General features: G+C 42.8%; 1 protein-coding gene and 1 long non-coding RNA gene across 6 annotated transcripts in view; one reads left to right on the forward strand and one right to left on the reverse strand.

Annotated features, from left to right (window-relative positions):
• The window catches only part of PRDM16 (PR/SET domain 16), a 299,007-nt gene that overhangs the window by 167,418 nt on the left and 118,545 nt on the right, over nt 1-13,044 (reverse strand). The window lies entirely within an intron of this gene.
• Nucleotides 8,310-11,460, forward strand: LOC135285285 (uncharacterized). Of its 2 annotated transcripts, XR_010350227.1 has the most exons (4): nt 8,310-8,474; nt 9,500-9,594; nt 10,160-10,260; nt 10,861-11,460. It is a non-coding gene; the product is annotated as an uncharacterized LOC135285285 (long non-coding RNA). The 2 variants fall into 2 exon arrangements; XR_010350226.1 differs by lacking the exon at nt 10,160-10,260.

Genomic DNA, 13,044 nt, shown 5'->3' on the forward strand with positions numbered 1-13,044 from the left:
CAGCTGAGAAAGGCAGCCACTATTTTGGATGTCTCTCCATACCTAAAAAAAAAAAAAAAAAAAATCCCAGACCTGTTTGAAGTCTGCCCACTGCTCCATATATCCAGTATATTGAAATGTATCCCAGATCACTGAGCCAGGAAATCCTGGATAATTTCCAAGAAGAAGGAATCACAGCCTAGCAAGAAATACACACCAAGACAGTGTATTGCCAGCAGTTTGATTTAGGACTTTTGCTCCAGCTCCTTCCTTCTTTTAATATACAGTTTTCCACCACACTTTCTATATAAATACTCTATCCTATGGCTGACAGCCTCTCTTAGTAGATTTATCCATTAGTGGATTTACTAAAAATGTTTTCTACTGAAACAAGGGCAAATACTTCACCTCAGCAAAGGACAAATCCAGAGGCAGCATTAAAATCAAGCCCAGTAAATCCTAGACAAGATAGATGCAATGAAAAACTTTGGGAGTCCCCTTGGGCACAAATTCCAGGTAGAAAAATTATTTAAAAATTAGGAAACAAATTCCAAAAGTGACTGAAAAAGCATGAGAGAAAATGTATCAAACCCCTAAAATGAGGCACAAAGATGGCTAATAAAGAAGTGAAGAGCCCAATTTGTCTCAGCTGCCAGGACCCACCAGCACCTCTTAGGAGTGAAATCTCCAAATGCTTTCCTAAGTTCCAGACACACTTTCCTGCATGTGCTCAAAACTGTTATAGCCATTTACAGAAGGAAGTGAAGCATTCAGAGGATAAGTGACACGTCCAAGGTCACACACAGAGTCAACTGCAGAGTCAACAGAAGAGCAAGGAGAGCTTTGCCGAAAATCCCTTGGCTTTGACTGCCAGACAATGGCTCCCCCTCCCACGTAATCAACCAGTTATGGAAAGGCATAAATGCATATTTGCAGGGCTAAATATGTTCACTTGAGAATAAAAATGTTTGGATGATTATCTATAAATTATCTGACATTCTCCAGACCGCTCCGCTTTGGAAGTTGGATCGAAATTTGATGAATTACAAGCACGACACAAATGTTAGAGGAGAAGCTTTGCTTTGACTGTTTCTCTGGAAAAAAAACTCCAAAAAACCTCCTAGAAGAATGGCAGGGATACACCAAAAAATACAGTCCCCACAGAGCTGAGTTTCCAAAACCTCTCGAATTATTATTTCTCTGATTTCAGATAGTTTATCACTATTGGCATTTAATATTCCACTACTGATCTTGCCACAAATTTTTTTTTTTTTAAAGTAAAGCAATAACCACGAAGTATGAGCAAAAAAAAAGTCTGTCTTAGAGGCAAAATAAATTTCCTCTGGACTTTCACAGGCTGTCAGGTCCCAAATATCTCCCATTTCCCAATGACATTATTAATGCTGGTCTAGGAACTCTTCCATACTTTGGGAGCCGTAATTAAAATAACTGAGCTGCTTTTTTCATTTCCGTTTTTTCTGGCTGTGTTTGTCCATGTTCTTACACACCCAGATTCTCCTTATTTGTGGCAGCAAACCCTTTACTCTCTGTGGTGTTGAGCTCTCCAGCTCTTGAGGGATGTCATGGGACTGGAAGTAGGATTTATGTCAAACTCCCCTGCGAGGGAACGCGCTGCTAAAAGCTGGCTTTGTCTCGTTTGTATTTTTTTTTTTTTACTAGGCAGTGTTTGGGCTATAGACATGGATAATTCTGCATCTTGAATGCTTTGCACCAAATTGCCACATCAGCACTAAATACCTCCACTTAATTTTTCATTTGGACCCGATGAAACATTTTTTCCCATGGAAGGAAAAGTCTGGTCTTTGTGATCGTGGCACTGCCAGCCCAAGTTACAGTAAAGGTTAATCACAAACAAGAGACAAGTAAAGTAGACAAAGAGCATCATACACTTCACTTTTCAATGGATGTTTTCATAAATGTATGAATAATTTAAATTATCATTGCCGAGTATTTATTCGAGTGTTTCAGGGGAAAAAAATGCCTCCTTTTTTTTTTTTTCTTTTTCCCCTCCTTGATTCTTTTCATTTCTGTCTCATCTCTTTTATGTGCTGCATCGGCTGTTTTCTTGCCATCTGAATCAGTTTTTTGGAACAATGGGATGTATGAGGGCTGAGGGGGCAGTGGAAGAATACAGCCCTTGTTGTACACTCTGTGACTTGACATTGATTAATGAGGGTGCGGACATGGGCAGAATTTGATAGAGAGAGAAGGGGAAATTGGAGGACCTGAGGGCACCAGAAGGAGGAGGGCAAGGAGATGACAGAGAGGAGCAGAAGGATGGCAGTGAGTGCACAGCGAGTGGCGGAAGTCACCCCACCCAGGGCCAGGGTGACTGGGACAGGGGAGAGACACTTCCATGGCAGGAGAGTGTCCCCTCACGGTGACAGGGACATTTCAGGGGCATCTCCCACCTCTCCAGGGTTATTCTGCACAGCAAGACCTGCTGTGCCAATGTAACCCTTTCTCATTTTGCCCCAAAAATGCAATTTGGAACACCGTCCTCTCTTCTTCCTCTCATTCCTCAGTCTCCACTCCATTGATTTAACTCCAAAACCTGAACACAGAGAAGTTACAACTTTCCTGCAGGAGCCTAAAGCCCTGTGCTGAAACAACCCTGAAATCCTTGTGGGTGCAGGAGAGGAATGGATTGGAGAGAGAAAAGTCTCCTAAATCCCGTTCTTTCAGTTGGATGGCTCTTATTTTCTCATGTGAATTAGGCAAAAGAAGTGATGCTGGTCAGAAAAGAGTTTGAACACTGATAAACCAGAGATGTTTCAGGAAAGTTGAACGTTTGGTGCAGTTCTTAAGTGACTTTTTTTAAAATCCCACCTGCCCCTTCAGAAGCAGAGGCCCAAAATGAGCTTAATCAGTTGGTGAAGTTGTAGAAGGGCAATGTGTTCCTTGCTGGGTGGTTTGGGTTTAACAAAGCCACCAGGTTCTCTTTACTTGTATTAAACAAAAAAAAAAAGTTTGTTGTAAAATAGAAAAACTCAGAAATAAGAACAATAACAGGTGACTGCCATCCTTTAGGATCCATTTCCTGACGTAACCCAGAAAAAGATGGAGAGAAACTTTTTACAAGAACGTGTAGTGACAGGACAAGGGGGGATGGCTTCAAACTGACAGCGAGTGAGTCTGGATTAGAGACGAGGAAGAAAATCTTCCCTGGGAGAGTGGTGAGGCACTGGAACATTAAAGTGGTGGCTGGCCCCAATCCCTGGAAGTGTCTAAAGCCAGGCTGGATGGGGCTTGGAGCACCCTGGGCTAGTGGAAGCTGTCCCTGCCATGACAGGGGTGGAACAAGATGAGTTTTAAGGTCCCTTCAAACCCTTCTGGGTCTTTCCCACCCTGCTCCAGGACTGACCGTGGGTCTTCCCTGCTGCTGGTTTGCTGAGCTGGGAACTGCAAGGGTGAACTGCTTCTGGTCCTGCAAGGTGCACCTGAATAGCCCTGAACTGTCAGGTCTGGCTGGCAGGACCTGCCCTCTGCAGAGAAAGATCAAAGCTGCTGGCTCAGACAGATCCCCAAAGTGCTCAAAAGCCACCTGAAAGCTTCACACTGCCCTGTGTGAGGTGTCAGGAGCAGGGGAACCACCACAGCTGCTCTGGCAGGGAATTACAGCACGTTTGGGACCCCAGTAAAGACAGGACCTAGGGTACAGGTTGGAATTATTGCTATTAAAAACGTCACTATAATGCTCCTGGTCAGAAATCTTTACAAACCCCACTTTTAATGAAACATGGAAACGAAGCTGGACTTTCAGAAATTTCAACCAAAAGGAGAGAGAGAATACACCCAAACCAGCCCGTTCTCAGACTCAAATTCAAATTGTTTTGCCTCTCTGCAGCGCCCCAGATAAATTCGATATCTGCCAGCCCATGGACTGTTCATGTGCTAATCCCACTCAGACCCTCATTCAGGGCTGGTCTCTTTTGCATAAAACATTAAATGTTGGTTTGAGGGGACAGTTGTCCCTACCCCCTGTGCGGGATCTCTCCCCACCAGCCTCTGGCCACTCCAACCCTGTCTCATTTTCCCAGAGTGAAAGATCCTGGCTCTGCTGTGTGTGAATATAAAAGGAACACAGAAAAGTCTCACTGATGAGCACAGAATCTGCTCTCTGTCTCCCCTCTGCCCTGAGCACCACCAGCTTTAATTCCTCACCCAAAGAGCACCACAAAAACCCTGCTCCTGGCTTAGGCTCACGCAACCTGTTTGGGATTTCTGGGTGCAGAGGCAAAAGCAACACCCTGTCCCCCAACATCTGGCTGAGAATGAGATCTCAGACTTTTTCTCTGAGCAGACTCTTCCAGCTTTCCCCTTTCTCCCTCCTCTTTGCATCCAAGACAAGCAGCCCAGTGATCACCTGCAATGGCAGCCCCAGAGGGTGACCTGAGCCCTAGAGCTACTGCTGGAACAAATGAGAGAGCTTAACTAGAGCAAGACTGGCATAAAAAGGAAAGGGGAAAAAAGAGAGGAACAAAGATTCCGTCCAATTTGCTCTTTTGGGCATTGTAAAAACTGGCCTGTTTCCCAGTATATCACTCTGCCATTGAATAAGGTCAATTGCAGAGCAGTTCTTCAGTCATCCTGATGGGTTTTCATGAGAAAGTGAATGGAGTGCAAATTAGCCAAAGTCGTCACAAGCTTTTTTACTGTCACTCCAAGCCTGACAGTCCAAAGGAAAATGAGGATTAATAAATCTAACGAACTTTCTCCATTCTCCAAGCCAGGTTAGGAAACTATTTATTGTCTCTCTTTTTCTGTGTTTCATCCATTTCGCCTACTGTGGTGAAGCATTTGGAGAAGAAAGGAACAACAGCCGCACGCACACACACGCTCACACACACCCCCAGAGCTCAGCCCCTCCAGAGCCATGGCCACAGCACAAAATAAAGGCACTGCCAGCAAGAAAATCAAGTTTTTAAAATAACTCTGCCTCGTACACACCGCGTAGAGTTTTAGATGAACCCTCGTCATTGCTCATTCCCATTAATTAATATGGGCTCAGCATGTTGAACATAAATATTTTATGGGAGAAAGAAGGGCTGCTAGAAAAGCTTTAAAATTACCTTTTTGGAGGGCAGAAAATGAGTTTCAAGTTAAAGGATTAGTTTCAAGTGAAAGGAAAAGTTTTTTGACAATTATATCACATGTAAAGTGGATTTTAGTGCAGCTTCAGTAATTATTTTTCAGTTGCAACTGAAAGGGCACAAATCTCTCCTAATTTATAAAAAAATAATTTGTATTTGAGTAGCTCTTAAAACTTGCTTAACTTAGAGAACTGCCTGAAGCATTCCCAGAGAACAGGAAATCACACAGAAGGGATGCAAAGGTCTCTAGGAACCATTTTGGTTTTTTGGGTTGGAAGTTTAAGACTGTGTGTCTATTTTTGCAGATATTTATGGATTTAAATCAGGATAATGAAAATCTGTCCAAGTTCACAGCTGGACAACACGTTACCCATGTAACTCCTATGCACTGGGATTCCTACATGATTTTCCTTCAACATCTCCAAAGTCCTTAAAAACTTCCCTGAACAAGGCCTTGTGCTGCCTGAAAATAAATGTTTGAGCTGTCAGAATTCTTGTTTTCAGCCCCAATTAAAGCCATTTTCCATTTGCAGTAAAACAGGTGGAGAAAAGGAGACAAAGGGATCAATCCCTTGCTCCTGTCCTTGGAATAAATGCCTGAGAGGAGACCAGCCCACATTGCAGTTTCTACTGTAAAAGTGATCAACCCCCCCTGATTTCTGAGGATTGGGAATACAGTAATGGTGGGAGCAAGCAAAATGTAAAACATACAAAATTTGGCACCTGGATCCTCATTAAAATCCCCCGATATTGTGAATGAGGACAAAGATGATGAGGGAACATTGAACTGCTCACACAAAACCAACCATGGCTTTTTAAAAGTAAAATGCTGAACTTCAACACTGGCTAGAGCCAAAAATGATCCCATTTTCCCTCTTTCTTCCATGAAAACTTATTTCAAATCGTGCTTCATGTTGGTGCTGACAATGAGTTATTCCTCTCCCAGCAAAATCTCCTAAAATTATTTCATTAATAACCAGGAAAAAGTTCAATAGACAAAATACAAAGTTTTATTCTGGAAGCTACTCACAAAAAAAATCTTTAATTCTTTCCATCTTTTTCGGCACAATAAAAATCATAACAAAAAAAAATCATTAAATACCTGTTTGGTATTTAATCCTCGTGGCTGCAGTGGGTGACAAGCCAGGGGAAAGCCAGCTCCAAGAGCTTGTTTCAACACTTTGTTTTCAGCTTTTCTGTGGAGACACTCAGCAGAATAAATTCCACCTGAGGAAGCTCATGCCCCTGTCTGAGTCACTGAAGAAAAATTGTTGAGCATTCAGAGCAATCTGGGCTTTGTTGAGATTTCCCTTCTTCTACTTCTACAGTCACTTGTCATTCTGTTTAATAAGAGAGAAAACTTTCCTGACCAGCTAAATTAGGCCATTCAAGACGTTAAGGAAAACACACATACCCTGAAGTAAAGGTAAAATTATGCTGCAATCATCAAATCAGCCTTCTCTTCTTTATCCCATCTGTATATTCTCCTTGGAAAAGCTGGAGCAGGGGCTCCACGAGCAGCACAGCCCTACCTGCCTGCCACTGCAATTGCTGGTATTTTAATCTCATCAAAGAATCTGAGTTTTTCTTCCTGCTGTTTTGACTTTGCTGTCTCTTAGCCCTGTCACATTCACTAGTTTTGAATAAGTGCAGAACTTGCATTTACAGAATTTGCAATCTGCGAGATTGTTTAAGTGATTTATCAAATACTTTGATTGAACACTTATTGCTGCTCCAGTTCTGAATCTCATTTAAATTGACTGGGCTTGACATAAGCCTTTGGAGTGAACACAGAAGTGAGCCCAAGCTCTGGAAGCTTCAGCAAAAGGGGGGAAAATGTTCCACCTCCAGTCTAAGCACTTCTGGAATTATAGCCTGATAAAATCAGTGCTCTTTATTCCTTATTAATCATTTTATGTCTGAGAAAACCACAGTTAGATGGACTTTATCTTATTGGTGATACAGCACAACAGCTCTGAAAGTTCATTCAGAAAACACAGAGCACCCCCCAGGGTTCTAAACCAGAAAATTTGGATTTTCTCTCAGTGGTGATGAAGGGCACAGACCATTGGCAGGCTCTGCTCAGCCACAACCACATCTCTTAAGTCCAAGCTGAAATCACTTTGCACTCACAGACAACTCTCAGACCTCAAAGAAAGGCTGTAAGCTCTGAAATACATAAAAAATTGAAAATATTGTGATTTTTTTGTCATCAGATGGATGATGCACCTCTGAGGGATGCTAAGCAAATTTGAGGAAAATGGATTTGAAGGTCTGCAGAGACAACACCCAAAGGGAAGCAGCAAAACTCTTCCAAATTAGAAGTCAGTGTAACTCAGACACCACTGGAAGGCATGGAGCACCACTTCTGCTCCATGGAGGCATTTCAGTTTAACTATTTGTGTATTAAATTCATGCAATCCCTTTCTTTCCGTAGATTTGTGTAGAGCAAACACAGTCTCCAAGACCATGTGCTGCCTGCCACATCCCTTCCCATGGGAGAACCACTTAGAAACAAAACTCAGTCACAATTAAAAGCACAGGAGTGCTGTGATAAATCACAAATTACACAGAGAGGAGGGCCAGGGGCAGGATGGATTCCAAGCACCTGGGAGGTGATCAGGTACAGTGTTCACTGTGAGTAACAAGCAGAGGTAGAAGGAATGAAGAGGATTTGTTTCAGCCCATCAGGGATTAAATGAAATTCTCCTGCAGCACAACGGTCCCGAGGCTTTCTTGCTAAATCTGTTGTCTTTCAGGCTCATGGCATTTTCAATGCTTCCTCCAAACTCATGTGGGATAATGCACTCCCAAAAAGTAGGCTCTAGGTATGCACATTCTTAAAATCAACCACTCAACACGCATCCAAATAAAAGTGAGCTTTCCTCCCCATTTTCCCCAAGAAAGGAAGCTCAGAGCCCTTTTATGCATTGTGAATGGCCCACCTAATTTAGACTGAATTATACCCTAACCTTCATTTCCCCTTTACTTCTTTGCTCCATTCAGCAGTTTCTGACTTCAGCTAATTCACTAACAATCCCAGCTGGTCCTTCCCAGCTCCCAGTTCTTTAGCACATTGTCCAAGGAAACTATGTGCTCCCATCTACACTGGTATTCCACTCTCCAATTAACCTACTGCTGAGAGGCTTTACCCCTTTCCACCATCCATTCCTCTGCACAGACTTCTTTTTTTTTTTTTTTAACCTTTTACTTCTTGAATTAAAGTGCAGGAGAGCCCTTCCAGGTGAGAAGGTGTTAAATTTATTTGCTGAAGGTTACTCAGGAAGACACGACCCAGGATGGGGGTGAGAGCCCTGAAAGAAAACCCTGCTTGATCTCCAGCTCTTTTCAAAGCTGAGTGTTAAGGAACAGATGTTTAAGGTAGAAGTAAACAAATAACAAAAGAATTTCCACACTTGCTCTGTGGCAGGCGTGTGCTTGTTCTGAGCACTGAACCCTGGCAGAGGAGCCAGCTCAGCCAGAGGTGTGCCTGGGGTTTGATCCACACGCAGATGGCACTGCTGGAGACAGGGGCATGGATTTGTGTTCTCCTTCTTTAAAATAATCAGTTGAATTTTTTATTTCAGAGCTCTGACTCTGGTGGCAGCAGAGAGAAGGCCTGTGGGCCTGTGGGCCTCACTCTGAGATTTTTGCCATATCTGCAAGAGAGAAGCCTTGATCCACATTTCAGATCTATTCCACTGATTACTTCATATATAAATATATATTTTATATATTTCTACTTTTTAGTTTTGTGTGATCAGGAGCAGAGATGAGCCCAATCATTTGGGTGCCTGATCACATTTGCACCAATAGAACAAACCAGCCAGAAATTGTTCTGCCATTTTGGGATAAAGGCAAGGTTTCAACATCTTGGAGTCCCCTACACAACAACATTTTACACCCAGAATTCCCACAGCAAATGTTAATAAATCTGGATTCAGACTGGAGCCTTGTCTCTCTAAGAGTGAGGGCCTGCACATCATCCCTGCTGATGAAAAGTGTCCCCCTCTTCACCTAAACCCTTATGGTTATCCCAAAAACTCCTTCCTTATGTAGATTAAGACCACATTTCAGAAGATCTGAACTTCCATGTTTGTTTCCTGAAATCCATTTAACATTTCCCTCTTTGCCACCATGCCAAGTCTCTTCTTCCTTGGTAAATGGCTTGGATCTCATCATTGACAAGATCCCAGGTAAAACAAAAGCAGGGAAAAATGTAATTACTGGCTATTAAACACCAACCTCCCCCAATTCCTCCTTTTCTTGTACATTTGCTTAGGAGCAAGTGAGCAGAACAACAGCCCCGTGCTCAGAAAGTGGGGCTGGGAATCAGGCAGTGAGAAAGTCAATATGGAGCAGTGTGTCCATTTGTTTTGATTTATCTCACTAACTTCAATTGACAGTTAATTCATCAGAGGAGGAAAATGCCAGTCTAGTGAAAACACAACTCGTGAAGGAGAGAGAACCGAGTGGAAAACACAGAGTGTGGATAATACAGGTAATAAATTAAAGGATACAGTATCAGTATTTTATCATTCCCATTCTGGATTTGCTATATCCCAACTCTTGCCAATTACAATTTATAGTGAGCAGTAAATTTACACTGATTTATTTCACACACCCTTTACAAAATGAGGTGACTTTGGAAAACAGGAAAAGACAGGGAAAGGAGTTACTTTGGCTCAAATTCCTAAATCTGAAATTTCCAGCAGCAACAACAAACCCTTGTAACAAACCACAGGCGAGATGAGAATTTACACTGAGAACGTTGGCCTGGATCTAAAATCCACAAAAAGATTGAAGGGTTGAAAATGGGACTTGCGCCAGTGACACCAGTACAGGGGGTGGGGATGCACTGGGAGCCTCCCATACCCCTGTGGGCTGATCCATGTGGTTCCTCAAGGGCTGGGTGTCCCCCTAACCCAGGGAAATGCTCCAGGTATTCCCTGGTTTAGCCCCCTGACCCCACAGCTCCTCCCTTGGAGTATTTTCTTATCACCCAGCAACATTTCATTTCTCCCAGCTCAGGGGATTCTTGCATTCAATGCCCCTCTTTCCCTAAGGATGAATTCCAGGTTGGTCTTTGCCTGACCTTAGGACAACATCAGTGACAATAAAAGCTGGAGATGGGATTTGGGGAGGCTGTGAGAGCCTGGCTCATCAGGTAAGAGCCATCAGACAGAACATCCCTGCTGGCATCAATGTATGAATTTATTTTCCTCACACCAATCCCCATCCTTTCTGAACCTCCTGATCTCCTGTGTTCTGGAGTTCACCTTTCCCTACAAAAAGCAGAACTTGCTTGTACTCCATTTAAACACTTTTCCCAGTAGTTTCATCAAATGTTCCTATACAAGGATCCTGTTTGTTCTCAGACAACAATCCCAGCCTGAAATTCAACCTTGCATAGACACAACTGCGATTATTCTTCCCTGCCTATTCTAAATTAAATTCTAAATATTCTAAAATGAACTTTGTGTGTATTTGAATTGAAGTTAACCTGTGATCTTCTTGGCCCATTCACTGAGTTTTGCAGGGCTACTGAACATTTTGGGCACCATCCCTGATGCTGAACTTCCATCAGGAGTGCTGCCCCTCCATTCAGCAGCAAACCCCAATTTCTGCCCCAAAAAACACAGACAGCTCAACAAGGAGCTGAACTTTATGCCTTTTTTTTTCCTTAAACCACATTCTATGCTTATTAAACCCAAGCACAGCTGCAGGGAACTAGAAGAAATTAAGCTTCTTTCTGTCCATTTCCCAGGAAACTGGACAAGAGCCAGAAACAATCTGTCCTGCTTGAAGCATCTGCATTTTGCCTCCACAACTCTCCAGAAAGGCACCATCTCCATCTCCCTGCCATGCTGCTGAAATTCATTTTGGAGATGATAAAACCACTCAGGAACAGCAAAAGATCCTTCACTTCTGAATGTGGGAGTGTCCCTAAATCAAGGTTTGGGACAATGGCTCAGAATGGCTGCCCTCACTTTTGGTTTCAGCATGAAAACTTGGTGCAAGTTACCAACATTTTGGTTCGTTGAATTGTGAAGCTAAAAAAGGGATTAAACACAACCGCCAAAAAAAGATTGTATCAAATCTGAAAATTCTACACCTTCCATATTACTGGCTAAAGTCTGCAAAGGCAAACTGGGGTAGGACACAGGAGAGAGAAAGGAACAGAAAACAGCCTGAATTTTCACCCAAAGACCTAAATGAAATCACAAGTCTTGCAAAGGTTTAGAGAAATCTGGATACTTCTGTGATGTTCACAAGGCACTGAATTGGGGAGGTTATTGCTTAGAAAGGAAAATATCAATTATTGCAGTAGTATTTAATGGTATGTATGGTCCCATAGGCCAAAATCCCAGGCTGGTCCAGTGAATTCCTTAAAATACCTAAAAATTAGATATACTGTTTTGTTATACAGGTACATGATTTTATACTGTACAGGTATAACTCCTTAAAATACCTTAAAACTTTAAAATCATCCCAAAACATTGATCTTTTATCTGCACCCATTTCTAAACACCCTGTGGTTGATGTTCAGCATCACCTGAGTGCAACACCCATTTCTCAAGCTGGTCCCACAGCACATTTTCACTTACTGCTGCCACTCCCCTACCTGCAGCACCTTCCTTGCCTTCCAGCAAAATGTTTGGAAACACTTGGAATGTTTGGAAACATTCCAAAACGTTCTGATACACCAAAAATCCAAATAAAATGCTGGAGGTGCAAGCTCTGCTTGTTTTAGATGGGGATGTTTCTGCTCCCTAGCTGGGCCCTGCAGTTCCACCAGGACACAAGGCACCACCACAGTCCCAGCAACAACCAAAATCTCTGGGGTTGCACCAAATTCTCCCCCTGTAAAAAGTTTTTTTTACTCCAAGGAATGAAACACAATGAGCCAAGTTTGATGGATAAGGATTTCCCCCATTCAGCTGAGCAGGCTGTGATTTAACAGTAAAGTTTCCAAGTTGTTAAATAACATTTTTTTTCATTACATAAAAGATGAAGGAATCTAAAAGGTGTAAGCAGGAAAGCAGAATCAGATGTTTTATGGTGTTTAGGGGTGGAATTATCCAGTCCCACTAAAGCTGCTGGGAAATTCACCCCAACTACAGCTGTCAACTCTCTCCTCCTTCAAAAGACAAATATTTATTCCCCTCCTCACAGCAATTCCTTTAGACTGTGGCTGTTGTCAGCTACAGGAGAATCATGGCTTTGCTGTTGGGATCTTTGACATTTGTCAAGTTCACTTCGAAAAATTTCCCCTCTTGCGGCGTTAAAATCACACTCACAAGTAAAGTTTTGCTGCTCTGCTGCACCAAAACGCTTTGGATGTAGCCCAGTTTTTAAAACTTGCTCTGAACCAATAAATTTGATTTAAATTTGCTTTATTAACAGTTCTGAAGGAGCTGAGCCTGTCCCCCTTCCCTGCCCTGCTTGAGGACAGACCCTTGCAAAGGACTGGGGACACTGCTCAGTCCTGCTACCCTCTGACAAAAGGTTTATCCAGTTCCTCACATCACTCTTCTTTTCCAAACATTTGGCTGTGGTGGCTCCCCCCTCCTCTTCCCTTCCCCTTGCTCCAAGTTTAAGGCAGTTCAGCACTTACGGTCATTTACAGCTTACATCCCAGCAAATCCAGAAGGTGTCTGATGAAAAAGAGGGACTAGCCAAGCATCTTAATCCCCCTGTTCATTCATGCTCTCTGTAATGTTCTTTCAGGCCTCTGCTGAGAGACTAGGCTGAAATGAAGGCTGATAAATTAGTCTGGAGGGAAACAAGGCAGATTCTGCTTGTAAAAGGTCATTCCAACTTTGTTCTGGGTGAGGGTTTATCTTGACTGCAGCTGCGACAGACAATGGCCGGGGCCTAAACGGCAGAAATCCAACTCTGCTCACGAAATTACTGTGCTGATAAGGGAGAATGGGCTTCAGGGAGATCT

The sequence above is a fragment of the Passer domesticus genome, chromosome 22 (assembly GCF_036417665.1).
Source record: "Passer domesticus isolate bPasDom1 chromosome 22, bPasDom1.hap1, whole genome shotgun sequence".
In the NCBI taxonomy this organism is placed as follows: Eukaryota; Metazoa; Chordata; class Aves; order Passeriformes; family Passeridae; genus Passer; species Passer domesticus.